We start from the raw sequence: 16727 nt of genomic DNA, 5'->3' as shown, positions 1-16727 counted from the left end.
TTGGGGAATTCAAGGATGACCCGTGTCGCTGTCTCTCTGTCTGTGTGTGTCTGTGTATTTTAACCTCCAGCTCCCTTGCCCGAAGCTCGCGAACTGGGTGCCAGCAGACAGAGTGCAGACACGGGGGCACGGTGCGCAGCAGACAATTATTGTCAAAATACAACCAGTTAATTATGGACAGTGTAGATGGTAGAATATGATCAATACGGATGATAATGGAAATTAACTGAATGACTTGAACTTTAAAAGAACTTTTCAATGTCTACTAATCCTATGGCAATATCTTTTAAATATTGTTTAAGAGAAGATGTATCTCCATAAAAATATCACCTTGGCAATCAAATCAGTATTAAAGAATATTTTTAATGAAACTGAAATCTCAAAATCCATCCAGTGTGTTAACTGAACACACAATGGAAACTTATCTACTCCTATGCAATATATACACTGGCATTCATATTGCTCAAAATTTAGATGTCACTTCTATGCTTCCAGAACCTTCAATACAAGAATTTTTACACTGCATTTTTTTGTTTTATTGTTGCACATTTTATTTTTTGCTTTAAAATGAATTTACAAACTCTAAACTTATATTGAAATTGATGAGATGTGACTGATTGCTTGAATGATTTGTGCTTCCTTTTCCCACAGATTCATTCATCCAAAAGGAATTGACTCTACTTCCAGTTTAAGAAATATACCATGAGTTTGTAGGCTTTCTGGGGGTAGCATTGTTGTTGAATTCTAACTTTAATCCATGGTGGTCTGATAAGACACAGGAGGTTACGAATATTTTTTTGTAACTGTGGAAGTTTGCTTTGTTCCCGAGTATGTGGTCAATTTTCGAGAAGGTTCCATGAGCTGCAGAGAAGAAGGTATATTCTTTCCTATTTGGGTGGAATGTTCTATAGATGTCTGTTAAGTCCATTTGATTCATTACCTCCATTAATTCTCTTATTTCTCTGTTAGATTTCTGTCTGATTGACCTGTCCATTGGTGAGAGAGGAGTGTTGAAGTCTCCTACTATTAGTGTGTGCCGTTTGATGGCAGCCTTGAGTTTTAGCAATGTTTCTTTTACGTACGTGGGTGCTTTTATATTAGGGGCATAGATATTCAGGATTGAGACTTCATCCTGATGGATTGTTCCTGTTATGAGTATAAAATGTCCCTCTCTATCTTTTCTGATTGATTTAAGTTTGAAGTCAACTTTGTTAGAAATTAGTATGGCCACACCTGCTTATTTCTTGGTTCCATTTGCTTGATCAAAAACCTCCCTACCAAAAAAAGCCCAGGACTAGATGGTTTCAATGCGGAATTCTACCAGAGCTTCCAAGAAGAGCTTATACCTATACTCCTTAATGTATTTCACAATATAGAAACAGAAGAGTCATTGCCAAATTCCTTTTATGAAGCTATAGTCACTCTGATACCAAAACCACACAAAGACTCAACCAAGAAAGAGAATTACAGGCCAATCTCACTCATGAACATCGATGCAAAAATCCTCAACAAAATACTGGCAAACCGAATCCAAGAACACATTAGAAAAATTATCCATTATGATCAAGTAGGCTTCATCCCAGAGATGCAGGGCTGGTTCAACATAAGAAAATCTAGCAATGTAATCCATCATATAAATAAACTGAAAGAAAAAAATCATATGATCATTTTATTAGATGCTGAAAAAGCTTTTGACAAAATTCAACATCCCTTTATGATAAAAGTCTTGGAGAGATTAGGGATACAAGGGTCATACCTAAATATAATAAAAGCTATTTACAGCAAACCGACAGCTAACATCAAACTAAACGGAGAGAAACTCAAAGCCATCCCGCTAAAATCAGGAACACGGCAAGGCTGTCCACTCTCTCCACACCTCTTCAATATAGTGCTTGAAGTTTTAGCAATTGCAATAAGACAACATAAGGGGATCAAGGGGATTCGAATTGGGAAGGAAGAGGTTAAACTTTCAGTATTTGCAGATGATATGATAGTGTACATAAGCGACCCCAAACACTCCACTAAAGAACTCCTAAAGCTGATAAACAGCTTTAGTAATGTGCCAGGATACAAGATCAACTCCAAAAAATCAATGCCCTCCTATACACAAAGGATATGGAAGCAGAGAGGGAAATCAGAGAAGCATCACCTTTCACGATAGCCACAAATAGCATAAAATATCTTGGGGTAATTCTAACCGAGGAAGTGAAAGAGCTATTTGACAAGAACTTTAAGGAATTGAGGAAAGAAATTGAAGAGGATACCAGAAAGTGGAAAGATCTCCCTTGCTCTTGGATTAGGAGGATCAACATAATAAAAATGGCAATTCTACCAAAGGCAATTTATAGATTCAATGCAATCCCCATCAAGGTCCCATCAAAATTCTTCACAGATCTTGAGAGGACAATAATCAACTTTATGTGGAAAAACAAAAAACCCAGGTTAGCCAAAACAGTCTTATATAATAAAGGAACTTCTGGAGGCATTACCATCCCTGACTTCAAACTCTACTACAGAGCTACAGTATTGAAAACAGCTTGGTATTGGTATAAAAACAGAGAAGTCGACCAATGGAATCGTATAGAAGACCCAGATTTTAACCCACAAACCTATGAACACCTTATTTTCGATAAAGGAGCTAAAAGTATACAATCAAGAAAGAAAGCATCTTCAACAAATGGTGCTGGCACAACTGGATGTCAACCTGTAGAAGAATGAAAATTGACCCATATCTATCACCATGCACAAAACTCAAGTCCAAATGAATCAAAGACCTCAATATCAGTCCAAGCACACTGAACCTGATAGAAGAAAAATTGGGAGGTACCCTACAACAGATAGGCACAGGCGATCGCTTCCTAGGTATAACCCCAGCAGCACAGACATTAAGGACAACATTGATTAAATGGGACCTACTGAAACTGAGAAGCTTCTGTAAAGCAAAGGACACTGTCACTAGGACAAAAAGGCAACCCACTGACTGGGAGAAGATCTTCACCAACCCCGCAACAGACAAAGGTCTGATCTCCAAAATATATAAAGAACTCAAGAAACTAGACTTTAAAATGCTAATTAACCCAATTAAAAAATGGGGCACTGATCTGAACAGAGAATTCTCAACAGAAGAAGTTCAAATGGCCAAAAGACACTTAAGGTCATGCTCAACCTCCTTAGCGATCAGGGAAATGCAAATCAAAACAACTTTGAGATATCATCTTACACCTGTCAGATTGGCTAAAATCAAAAACACCAATGATAGCCTCTGCTGGAGAGGTTGTGGAGGAAGAAGTTCCCTCATCCATTGCTGGTGGCAATGCAAACTTGTGCAACCACTTTGGAAAGCAGTGTTTCGGTTTCTCAGGAAATTCGGGATCAACCTACCCCTGGACCCAGCAATACCACTCTTGGGAATATACCCAAGAGATGCCCGATCATATGACAAGGGCATTTGTTCAACTATGTTCATAGCAGCATTATTTGTAATAGCCAGAACCTGGAAACAACCTAGATGCCCTTCAATGGAAGAATGGATGAAGAAAGTGTGGAATATATACACATTAGAGTACTACTCAGCGGTAAAAAACAATGACCTCTCAAATTTTGCATGCAAATGGATGGAAATAGAAAATACTATCCTGAGTGAGGTAACCCAGACCCAAAAAGATGAACATGGGATGTACTCACTCATAGTTGATTTCTAGCCTTAAATAAAGGTCAGTGAGTCTATAATTGGATATCCTAAAGGAGCTAAAGAAGAAGGTGAACCCAAAGAAAAACATATAGCTATCCTCCTGGGTAGGGGAAGTAGACAAGATTGCCAGGCAAAAAATCGGGATCTTAAGGGTGGGGTGGGAGGGGGGTAAGGGGAGATGGGGAGAGAAAAGTGAGAAGGGTAGGATGGGGAAGACTTGGGGCAACGGGATGATTGGGATAAAGGAAGGTTGGATAGGGGAGCAGGGAAGCACATATCTTAATTAAGGGAGCCATCTTAGGTTTGGGAAGAGACTTGGACCTAGAGGGGCTTCCAGGTGCCCAAGGCGAGGTCCCCAGTTAGTTCCTGGGGCAGCTGAAGATAGGGAACCTGAAATGATCCTATCCTATAGCCATACTGATGAATATTTTGCATATCACCATAGAACCTTCATCTGGCGATGGATGGAGATAGAGACAGAGACCCACACTGGAGTGCTGGACTGAGCTCCCAAAGTCCCAATGAGGAACAGAAGGAGGGAGAAGATGAGCAAGGAAGTCAGGACCAAGAGGGGTGCACCCACCCACGGAGACAGTGGGGCTGATCTATTGGGAGCTCACCAAAGCCAGATGGACTGAGACTGAAAAAGCAGGGGATAAAACCGGACTCTCTGAATATGGCGGACAATGAGGGCTGCTGAGAAGCCAAGGACAATGGCACTGGGTTTTGATCCTACTTCAGGTTCTGGCTGTATGGGAGCCTAGCCAGTTTGGATGTTCACCTTCCTAGACCAGGATGGAGGGGGGAGGACTTTGGACTTTCCACAGGGCAAAGAACCCTGACTGCTCTTCAGACTTGAGAGGGAGGGGGAGAGGAGTGGGGGGAGAGGAAGAGGAGTGGGGGGACGGGGAGAAGAGTGGGGGGGGAAGGAGTGGGAGCCTGGGAGGAGGCGGAAATTGTTTTTTTTTTCAATAAAACAAAAAGAAAGTTAAAAAAAAAGAAATATACCAAACTGGTTCTGATAAAAACTGTTCTGCCCAGTTCTGAAGTATACCATACTCCTAGCCTACTTTCCTTATATATTTTTTTGTACCAAACTTCCTACTCTGTAGTCATAGCTGCTTTAACCACAAATAGAGGTTGATCTAATAAAATAGAAAATCTGATGGTTCATAAGTTCTTAACTGTCAGGAGATAGAATTTAGTTTCTTGAGAACCTGACTTTCTAGTCAACATTGTTATTGAAAATTGTCAATATATTAAGTTGCTATTGAATTTCTTGAGCCATGGCTGTGTCTTAATGACATTATTCTTTACTCGGCTTCCTCAGTCTGATCAAACATAGACCAAACCCTGGGGAAATGCAGTGCCTGGCTCATTGCAAAGTCTAGCACTCTCAGATTGGACTTTTTACCACGCAACTCTTGAAGAAGAGAACTGGAATTTTAATAACATTACAAGCCTATTGCGCTGCCCAGAGTAGAGCCTGAAGGAAGACTTCTGTCATGTCCCTAGAGTTATCAAATATATATTTCTGGATTTAAATAATTTTTGTAGGTAGCAAAAATGTGTATTTTCAACTGTTTAAAGTACTTCTATATTTTCTATTAGCACTTCCCTTGGAAAAACAAATATCTTTTCTGAGTGTCTCATTTTGATTTTGAATGACTTATTTTGTTATTCATCATCTGTGAGTTTTAGGTTTGCTTTTTCATTTTGTATTATTTTCTTGAGAATTCCACCTGTTTCTTTAATGCTATTTAGATGTCAACATCCTGGTATGTTTTATTGCCAACTTTTTTCTTTTGCTGTCATCTTCATTCCTTTCTCCTAGTGTAGCTGAGGAACTCACATAACACAAGCAAAAGCAATGTGGGTGTCCTGGATGGTAAATAGAGGACCATGGGTTTAGCTTTCAGTCAAGAAATGTCTTCACATCCTTCATTATTTGAACTCTTTTCAGTGGAACTCTATTTCTTGAGATCTCCTAAATAAGACTTTTATTTTTCACCCACAGCTGCTTAGCACACATAATTTTAAATGCCATAAGAGAGCTGTATCCATTTTGGCTAGGACTGTACTCTTCATTGTCTGAACCTAGACATGCTGGGAATGATGCTAGCAGTGAAACCCTGTTTATATCATGAGTAATATTTACATTTTACTATACCTTAATGTTCATCTACAATTTCTAATTCTTTGTTGACAGTTAAGCTAATCCATAGTACTTCAAAACAGAATTATGTTTGCAAAGTAATCTACAAAAAATTTCATATAAAATCTTTTAAATGTTCATATATATTGACCTCTAAATATGACTAGATAGTAATTTGGGGTATACATTTATGCTTAATTCTTCCATCTTTGTTATTTCCTTTTCCATTTTTAAAAATTTTAACAGTTAGAAGGCATATGCTGTGAACTTGAATAAAATAAAAAGCCAAGAAATGAAATAGAATTGATTTTAATAATCTTAGCGTCTGCATAACAATAAGAAGCCAATAAACCTCTTAGACAATACAGTGTGCACAGTACAGGCTCAGGGCTTCTCCAGTCAGGTTGTCAGTGTTGACTGTACCAGTAACAGAGGCTCATTCCACCAGTTATTCTTCTGCTTGTAGACCCAGAAACCGTGAACATGCTAAGATTAGAAGAAAATTCAGAGAATAACTAAGATAATTTTATCCCCATATATATGCAAGGTAGATTTACAAAAAGTCATTTTTAAAATCACTGAAAGCACATTTTCTACATACATTAGTTTGTGAACTGATTTTTTTTTTACTTGTAGGTATTTTCAGAAACTAGTTCTTTTCCTCCTAAAATTGTAACTGTATTTGAATAAATAAATCAAATTCTCCATCTATTACTCAATGATATGTTGGAAAGGGGAAAAAGAAGTACATGTTATAACAATCATATTTTATTTCTATTTGAGCTCATTGATATTATCATTTTAAAGACAATACTTATTTTTCTGTTATTGATGAAGAGAATTATTTTTCACACAATGTGTGTCAATTCAAACCTAAAATTAGATACAGAGCTATGTTTGAAAGAACTAATTTTACAGAAGTGAGATCCTAAGGAATTTATAAATAATCTGTCGATTCCAAAGATTCCTTAGATTTCACCATCTTTTCTTGATTACACACTCACAAGATTCTAGTCTACTTTATTTATTTCCTCTCTCATGAGACTTAATGCTTCCCAGAAATGACCTCCTAATGTAGTAAATTGAGAAGTAATTGCTAATTACTAATTGTTATTGCAATGCTTGACCTGATCTCAAGAGCTGAGAACCAAGCCTCTGTCTCTAGAGTGTAAAGAATTCTAATAGTTGGCCTCCAAGTTGACACGGAGCACATACTAGCAATTGAGGAACTTTAAAGTGTTACCTTTAATGAACAGCATTAGAAGGAATGTGTTCTGAATCTCAGACGGGGGGGGGGGGTGCTTCCCTAACAGCATTTAAATACAAAACCTCTCTATTCATTTATAAGAAACACATCCCTGAAAAGACTATCAGAGTGTATTCCACAGCCCCATCTGTGAGAGGGTTATCAGAATGTCCCACTGCCCCATTCCTGAGAAGTTATGAGTGTCCCACCACCTTGTTCATGAGAAGAGTATTAGAATGTCACACCACACCATCCATACAATATTAATAATTTCAAACTGTTAACAGTTGTGTCGTCCCTGGGTGTGGGGTGCACATTTTGCAGGTAACTGAGCAGTATATTGTTTCCAAACATGCTAACAGGGTTTTGGTTTTTTTCTGTTACTGGTATTAACCATGAAAAGGTATTTCCAAGTAATTAAGCCTTAAACTCCTGCTGGTTTGGAAATCACGAACTTTCAAATTCGCATTCAAATTATTCAGCACTCACCACTGGCACGGAAACAATAAACTGCAACTTTGCTAGTGAAAGTCACAATGAGATCGATTGTTAACTTTTGTCTTTAGCATGGGAGAAACGCAAAGTTGCTCACATGGCAAATTAGCAACATAACTCTAAAATGACCTCATTTTCTCTGGAAGTTAATGAGGTCTTGGGTTTAAGTCACACACAAAAATAATGCCGATTGCAAAATAAATACTTGAAAGCTTATGTGTATGGGAGCTGAGGGAAAGATAGAACTAAAGATCTGGATCAATAACAAACTGAACTTTGAGGTGTTATCAATTTTTTATGAGAACTGTGTATCCACTTGACAATTCTATAGTTAGAAAGTACACATATGGTAGCTAGATAGAAATTGAAAGTGTATTTATATTATCAAGATGACTATGAGTTACTCAATGCACAGACCACAAACTCTCTCACAAAAGTCTCTTAAACCATTTGGAGATATTTTACATAGGAGTCTATTTCTGTACCTCCAGGAAGAGAGTAATATGAGCTGGGTATGAAATAGTTTTTTATCAAAAATAGCTTTCAAAAGTTTTGGGGAAAATTATACATATATTATATATAAATATATATTTGTGTGTGTGTCTGTGTATAAGTATATAGTATGTATTAGTGTGCATGTGTGTAACGTGAGGGCCTGCTTGTTGGGATTTCTGTTCTGCCCGGTTTCCACAGTCATTATGTCCCTAAGAATCACACAAAAGGTCTACATAAGTTATAAAACTGATTGGCCCATTAGCTCAGCCTTCTTATTAACTCTTATAACTTATATTAGCCCATTATTCTAGTATATGTTAGCTACATGGATCAGTACCTTTTTCAGTGGGGCAGGTCACATCCTGCTTCTTCGGTGTCTGGACAGGACTGGGGAGAAATGGGCTTCCTCCTTCCAAGAATTCTCCTGTTCTCATTGCCCCAGTTCTACTTCCTGTTTGGTTGTCCCCCGTATACTTCCTGCCTGGCTACTGGCCAATCAGCATTTATTTAAAACACAAATGACAGAATATAGAACTATCCTACACTGCATGTGTAAGTGTATAGCGTGTGTGTGTGTGTGTGTGTGTGTGTGTGTGTGTGTGTGTTAATGAGCCACCTTGGTGTAATTTCTCTGGATGCTTTACGATACTATTATAACACACCACAAGCAAAGAGGTTGGACAAACTTGAACTAAATTAAAATGTAACTTTATTTGTTACTCAGTTTTACAGACTTATTCAAAGAATCTTACATTATCATTTTTCCTTGTCTTTTTTGGGAAGCATAAACAAATTTGTGATAATTAACAAAGAAAGTTTGAGCTGGCTGTCCTTGACTCAACCATAGGCCATCTGGATATTAGAAAAAACTGATAGTCTACATTTTTACAAAGTCTTCGTTATAAAAGACAATGCCTCATTTTAAGAAAAATTACATAAAATTCTGGTTATACATTTGAGAAAAGAGAGAGAGAGAATTAATAAAGGAGTAAATTTTATTCACTCATCTTTAAGAGAAAGAATACTAAAAATAAAGAAAGCAAGACAAGGATATACTTTCTTTTTTAACTTATTTATTTTTTTATTTTCTTATTTTCCCTATGGTTCCATTGAAACATGCCACTAATAAAAGTTAACTTGGAATCTCAATTTCAGAAATGAGGATTCCCATCATCAAATTTACTTTTACTTGCTCCCCATTTTGCATATGGTGCTGGGAAGTTTCTGAGATTTTTGAAATTTCTATTAAGAATTTTAGATATCCCTGTAAAATTTCTAAGTTTTTAGCTCTATATAATTTGGCAAACCTATGTTAAACATACACCATCAAAACCCATTTCATATTCTGTCTATTACAAACAATGCTGCTATGAACATAGTTGAGCATATACTTTTGTTGTATGATAGGGCCTCTCTTGGGTATATTCCCAAGAGTGGTATTGTTGGATCCAGGGGTAGGTTGATCCCGAATTTCCTGAGAAACCGAAACACTGCTTTCCAGAGTGGTTGGACAAGGTTGCATTCCCACCAGCAATGGGTGAGTGTACCCCTTTCTCCACAACCTCTCCAGCAAAGGCTATCATTAGTGTTTTTGATTTTAGCCATTCTGACAGGTGTAAGATGGTATCTTCCTGAATATTAACCTTCATCAGGCGATGAAAGGAGACAGAGACAGAGACCCACATTGGAGCACCGGACAGAAATCTCAAGGTCCAAATCAGGAGCAGAAGGAGACGGAGCACGAGCAAGGAACTCAGGACCGCGAGGGGTGCACCCACACACTAAGACAACGGGGATGTTCTATCGGGAACTCACCAAGGCCAGCTGGCCTGGGTCTGAAAAAGCATGGGATAAATTTGGACTAGCTGAACATAGCGGACAATGAGGAATACTGAGAACTCAAGAACAATCGCAGTGGGGTTTTGATCCTATTGCACGTACTGGCTTTGGGGGAGCCTAGGCAGTTTGGATGCTCACCTTATGAGACCTGGATAGAGGTGGGCGGTCCTTGGGCTTCCCACAGGTCAGGGAACCCTGATTGCTCTTCGAGCAAATGAGGGAGGGGGACTTGATCGGGGGAGGGGGAGGGAAATGGGAGGCGGTGGTGGGGAGGAGGCAGAAATCCTTAATAAATAAATTAATTAATTAAAAAAAACCCATTTCATAATCCCCATAGTTCAAGTTCATATACAAATTGCCTTTCCTTGTGAATATTTCTTTTCTTTTAACCATCCCTGATAGCATTTTAGTGAAGAATAGATCAAAATAAGATAATGCGCTATCATGCATCTCTTCATAGTGACAATTTTCATCTCAAGACAGCAATATTAAATTGAAAATTCTCATCTCATGTGACACCCGTCCTTGCTCACCATTGTTATTTTCCTTCCCAAGACCATGCCTATGTGGTTTAAGAGAAGAGACTATTACAATCTTATTCTATTAGAAGAGACTAAGGCTAGAAGAGTCTAAGTGCATCTCACATCATGTTGTTTGCAAGCCTGGACACAAAACTGACATCTGCAATATTCCTGCAAAAGTATACTCTCGCAAAATGAACAAACCATTTCCTCTCAAAAAGGAAAAATGACAGAGGAAAATATGTCATTATACTACCACTATTGCTAGATGCTGGGTGCTTTAACCAGTGTTTCTAAAAGAGATATGAGATTTGTTTGGTTATTGGTACTCCAGTCATTTAAAATCTGTAAGTAGTTTGTAATTCTAATTTGTACAATATCTACAAAATAGATAGTGATACCACATGCATAAAATGCATATATCACCCTTACTTAATCTTTATGCTTCAATCATTAATTTTAAAAACTTTATTAAGAACTTTGCTGTGGTTTCAAAAATGTATTAAGAGCAACTTATTAGCAGACAGACATGGGTAAGTGTGATGTCATTCATTTCAAAAATATATATAAATATGTACAGCAGGAATGTCAGCAATGGATAAATGGTTGGGATTGGCTGCTCTGCAATGCTATCTTTAGGCAAATATACCGTGACTAAAGATATATTAGGAAAGCACTGGTGATTGTGGACTTACTAGAATTTGTCTTGCCCTGCTGGACATCAGTAACATGTGAATGACAATATTTTCCCCTTAAAGGCTCTCCTTAGAGGGTTGAATGCCTGCGTTGTCATACTTTCTAAGGCTTAAAGCCAAACATTCCACAACTAGCAAGCGTAGAGACTGCGGGAGCTTATTAAAGAATCATGCCAACAGCAAACATGGACAGTCCTTTCTGATTAGATTATACTGCTACAGCGATGCAAAATTCTATATTGTTTTTTCAACCCATTCTGGCATCATTTTCTCATCACCGACAATAGCTTGGCTTTATTCTATCAGTCATTAAAGACTGTCGACTCTGACTTTTGATTGTGTTTTAAGCACACAAAAAATTTATTGGTCTATTTATGAGTTTAGTGCTTTAAAATTATCAAATGCTTTATAATTACCCATGAAAATGTAAATGTAATAGAAAACATTTTTACTCTGACGTTTTATAGTTTGAATTATATAGAAATTGCATTTTCAGAGTTTTATGGTAATATTAGATGTAAATTATTTTGGGGGTTTTTACATTCACTTTTAATTACTTTTGTTTACTTAAAAAATTCAGTTACTTTGCAATTCAAATTTTTTAGAAAAACAATGAATAATGATTTAAATGTGACTTATATTTAGGGAAATTTATAGCCTTAAGAGCATAAACATGTGTGCAAAACTATATTTATGATATTGTTGGAATTGTTCAAGTACAAAGTGGGTTGTTAGACATGATGCCCTCAGATCACTTCCCACCATGGTATTCTCTACTAATCCTATTGAATAATATCTTATTTTACATATTTTTCTAAATTGTTTACTGAAACATGTGTTTCTGAACCTCACTTGGAATATCAGTAATTCAACATTGGTCACAGTGATGCTAAGATTTAGCAAAGCATGATGTAACACATACTAAGAGTTAAATCAGAGAGCAACTCTGGGAACTTACCAATTGTGGAGCATAGAGAGTGTGGGCCTGTGTCTAATCCACTCTCTGACCATACACATCCTACAGTGTGGATTACCACTCCAAACAAACAAAAATCTTATTTTCTGCAATGGTTCAGGGTTCCTTTCCTCTACAAGTAAAGATAATTATAATCAAAGAAATTAACTTATCGTCTTTTCTTCATGTCAATATCTGCCTTATTTATTTCCACTGATTTTAAATGGTATTTGTAAATGCCAGGTCTACTTTGTGATGGCATTATTTTTTCAGTTGTAGTGATTTTCTAGTTTTGTAAAATGAAAGAAATCAAATGTCCAACATATTTACCTTCTTAGTAAATTTCCAGCATATGATCTATTACTATTACCCCAAGGACAATCCTGGATTGAAGATCTTTAGAGAATTCCATCATGTTCATCCTAACTTTGAGCTCACTGAAAAACAGCTCAAAATTTTCTCTTCTCCCCTGGGGTCTTCATTTCATATCTGGTTCTCTACTTGTTTCTTTAACGTTTATTTCTCTTTCGATCTTACAAGAAACTTCACAAGCTTCAGTCTCTTGATACTTTTACACCAATCACATTTTTGCCATAATTAAGAAAATCGAATGACCTTGTGCTTTAGAGCATTTATAATATTAACATATAAAGGACCACAGTATCATCTCCTCCGGTCTGAACTTCATCTCCTGCTACCATTGGCATTTGAAGGGTTTGTCATGGTATGTTTCTCTTGAGGGCAGTTATGGTGACCAAAGCCAAGGAAAATGGCAATCAAAATTGTTGGTAGTGTATGAGAATCCCTTGGCAAGGTCAACTGGGAGACATGAACCTATAGACAATGAGAAAAGGAAATCACTAACATCGAGAGTGAATGTAGGCTATGTATAAGTTAGAAGCAGAGAGTTTGAAACAGGAATTGAAGATATTTTACAGTACAATTATCAATTTCTTTTTGAAGTTTTTTAAATAAGCTAAAAATAAAAATTTAATTTTAGTTGATAAACTACCCAAATTGGTATTCAGTAATTTTCTCTGTGCTTGCTGATAGGGCAGCTTCTTAGTGTTCTATTGCAATGAAGAGACATCATAACCAAGGCAACTCCTATCTAAGAAAGAAATTAACTGAGGTTTTCTCAGTTTTAGAGGTTTAATCCATTATCGCTGTGGCCGGTATTATGAACAGGCAGGCACTGGAACAGGAGCTAAAAGCTACATTCTGATTTATAGGCAGAGGGAAGAAGGGGGAGAGAGGAAGGGAGAGAGAGAGAGAGAAACAGAGAGACTGGGCCTTGTATGGGGTTTTGAAACCCCACCTCCACTGAAATACTTCCTTAAGCTCACATTTTATAACCCTTATAGTGTTATTCCATGATGAATAAGCATTCAAATACGAGTCAGAGGGGGCCATTCTTATTCAAACCTGCGAAGTCCCTCATGGTAGAGGTTTAACCCTGTCTTTCTTGCTATAGTGAACTGAAATTGCTTGGAAACCATTGGCCCAAATGAACCCTCTCACCTCTTAAGTGGTTTCTATCAGTGTTGGGTCAGAGTAATGATTAAATAAATACAGCTGCCAATGAAGTAACCCTGCCAATCTGAACCGAGGAAAAACAAATGAGATACCACACTTTCAAGAATTCTGAGCACATACCTGTAACATTAGAAAACAACAGAAAGCAACAGAAGTAAACCACCTAATTTAGAATTTAGAAAAAAAAAAAAAAAACCCTGGATCCCTGGTTGATCCCTGGAAGAATCCGATCTAGTAGTTGACAAACCTACTATCTCTCAAAGACTAGAGAATGAAACTAATATCTGCAATCACTACCCAAATTAGGTGGAATCAAGATGAAAACGCTGCACTGAGAAAAGCTACCAAGTCATGTGGCGAAACATAGATCAGAAATACGGGTTAACTTAAGTTGTAAGAGCTAGTTAATAATAAGTCTGAGTGGCACACACCTTTAATCCTAGCACTCAGAAGATAAAGGCAGGTGGATCTCTGCCAGTTCAATACCAGCCTGGTCTACAAGAGCTAGTTCCAGGACAGGTACCAAAGTTAAAATGAAACCTCGTCCCAAAAAGCAGGGGGGAAAAAGCCTAAGCTAAAAAGACTTAATATGGGCTTCAGTATGTTTCTTTGGGACTGAACAGCTATAGCATCATGCAGGAAAGAAACTTCAGTCTACAAATAGTCTACAAACACTTGTCAAGGATTTCCACATAAAGCATGAGAAAGCTTTAAAAAAATGATTCTAGACAGGCAGAGTCAAGCACAGCTTCTTTGTAGCAATATTGTCTTGGGTGGGCCCTATTTGCTGATGGCAAGCACAGGAACAGCTCCTTTAACAGAGGCTGCCTGACTCAGCCTTAGCAACGAAACTGTGCTGCTCTTCTAAGAGGCACAATCACCACTTAAATGTTTTTTATGAGCAGCCAGAGGCATGCTTCTTGGTGGTGGTATGAACCTAAACCTCCACAGAATTGTGGTTTAAAAAAATGTGAATCCCAGCAGCACCTCAGCCATAAAACTAATCTCTCAGGAAGCAAAAGAGTGGGACCGATCCAGCTGCCAAAGCTACGACTTTAATCTTAGCCATATCATGTAGCAAATTAAAGACTTATGTGGTCAGCAAAATGAAGATATACAGTAAAGACAGAATCAGATAAAAAAAAATCTTAGCAGTTTACAGTAAAAATTTATTTTTTTTGTTTTTTTTAATTTCTTTTTTATTACTTTATAAATAATACCAATCAAAATTTCCACTTCCCCCCTTCTCCCACTTCCCTCCTTCTCCCCCCCCCCCCACTACTTCCCACCCCCTTAAAGTCCTAAGAGAGGGCAAGGTACCCTGCCCTGTGGGAAGTCCAAGCCCTCCCTGCTATATCCAGGCTTAGGAAGCTATGCTTCCAAAGAGAATAGGATCCCAAAAAGCCAGTACATGCAGTTGAGACAAATCCCAGTGCCATTATCATTGGCCCCTCAGTCTGCTGCAATTGTCAGCCACATTCAGAGGGTTCGGTTTGATCCCATGATCGTTCAGTTCCAGTCCAGCTGGAGTTGGTGAGCTCCCATTAGCTCAGGCACACTGTCTCAGTGGGTGGACCAACTCCTCATGGTCCTAACTTCCTTGGTCATATTCTCCCTCCTTCTGCTCTTCAACTGGACCTTGGGAACTCAGTCCGATGCTCCAATGTGGGTCTCTGTCTCTATCTCCATCTGTCACTGGACGAAGGTTCTATGGTGATATTCAAGATAGTCATCAGTCTAACTATGGGACAAGGCCAGTTCACACACCCTCTCCTCCACTGCCCAGGGTCCTAGCTGGGGTCCTCCCCGTGGACTCCTGGGAACCCCTCTAGAGCCAAGCCTCTTGCCAACCTCAAAATAGCTCCCTCAATTAAGATATCTTCTTTCCTGCTCCGTATCCGTCTGTCCTCCTTCTCAACCATCCCACTCCCCCAAGCTCTCCCTGACCCTCCCCTTCTCCCTCTTCCCTTCCCTCCCTCTTTTCCCTTCCCCCTACCCCATGCTCCCAACTCTACCTACCTCAGAAAATTGGAAAAATTTAAAAAGTTTACACTTGAAGATATGTGTAGGCTTGGGAGAGAAAAAACAAAGGATAGAGAAAGTATTTTAAACAAAGAAATAGAGTAGTTGGGGATGTGGCACACACCTTTAATCCCAGCATTTGGGAGGCAGAGGCAGGCAGATCTTTGTGAGTTCAAGAGCAGCCTAGTCTATTAAGTGAGTTCCAGGACAGACAGTGATACACAGAAAAGCCCTCTTGCAAGAAACCAGAAAATAAAAATAGGAATAAAAGTAGATTTAATAAAATAAAAAGCCACATAAAGATGGAAAATATACAGAGAAACTTAAACTTGATTCTGTATGTTATTGTGTTGTCTTTGAATTGTTTGACTGCTGAGGAAGGAGTAACAGCTGCTAAAAGACATTTGATTATAAATGCTGATGGATTCATCTAACCTATATATTTTGAAAATGCCTTGACTTCAAATTTTAATTCAAAAGCTATATTACTTTGGAGCAGAGGTTTTGTTTTTGTTTTCACAAGAACTGAAAGGCTGTGAATTCAATCCAGGTTAAGAAAAATAAAACCCTATTAAAAATCTCTGGTGGGAACAGCTACCCCAGGTGATTCAGTGTTTCAGAGAACATCTGCTGTAGTTTCTTCTTACTTCTCTATCCAGAATATATTCAAGACTGCTGGTTGAGATGATCCAGCCTCAGAATACTACAGTCAGGACTTGAACATAATCTTAAATTTTCTTTGAGTGCCCATAAGATTACCAGTGCCTACAATCAACAGAAAATAGCATAGAAAACTATGTTTGCCTTTGATTAGTGTGTTAGTTACAAGTTATTATGGACAATGGTCAGGGGAAAAGAAGCTAAACAGGCTGGGCAATGGTGGAAAACACCTTTAATTCCAGTACTCGAGAGGCAGGCAGATCTCTGTGAGTTCAAAGCCAGCCTGGTCTACAAGAGCTAGTTCCATACAGGCTCTAAAAGCTACAGAGAAACCCTGTCTCGAAAAACAAAACAAAATAAACAAACAAACAAAGCTAAACAAAGAAGATTAGATTTAGGTTTTGAAAGGAAAAATGG

The sequence above is a fragment of the Microtus pennsylvanicus genome, chromosome 7 (genome assembly GCF_037038515.1).
Source record: "Microtus pennsylvanicus isolate mMicPen1 chromosome 7, mMicPen1.hap1, whole genome shotgun sequence".
NCBI classification, from domain to species: Eukaryota; Metazoa; Chordata; class Mammalia; order Rodentia; family Cricetidae; genus Microtus; species Microtus pennsylvanicus.
This window is presented reverse-complemented; position numbering follows the sequence as displayed.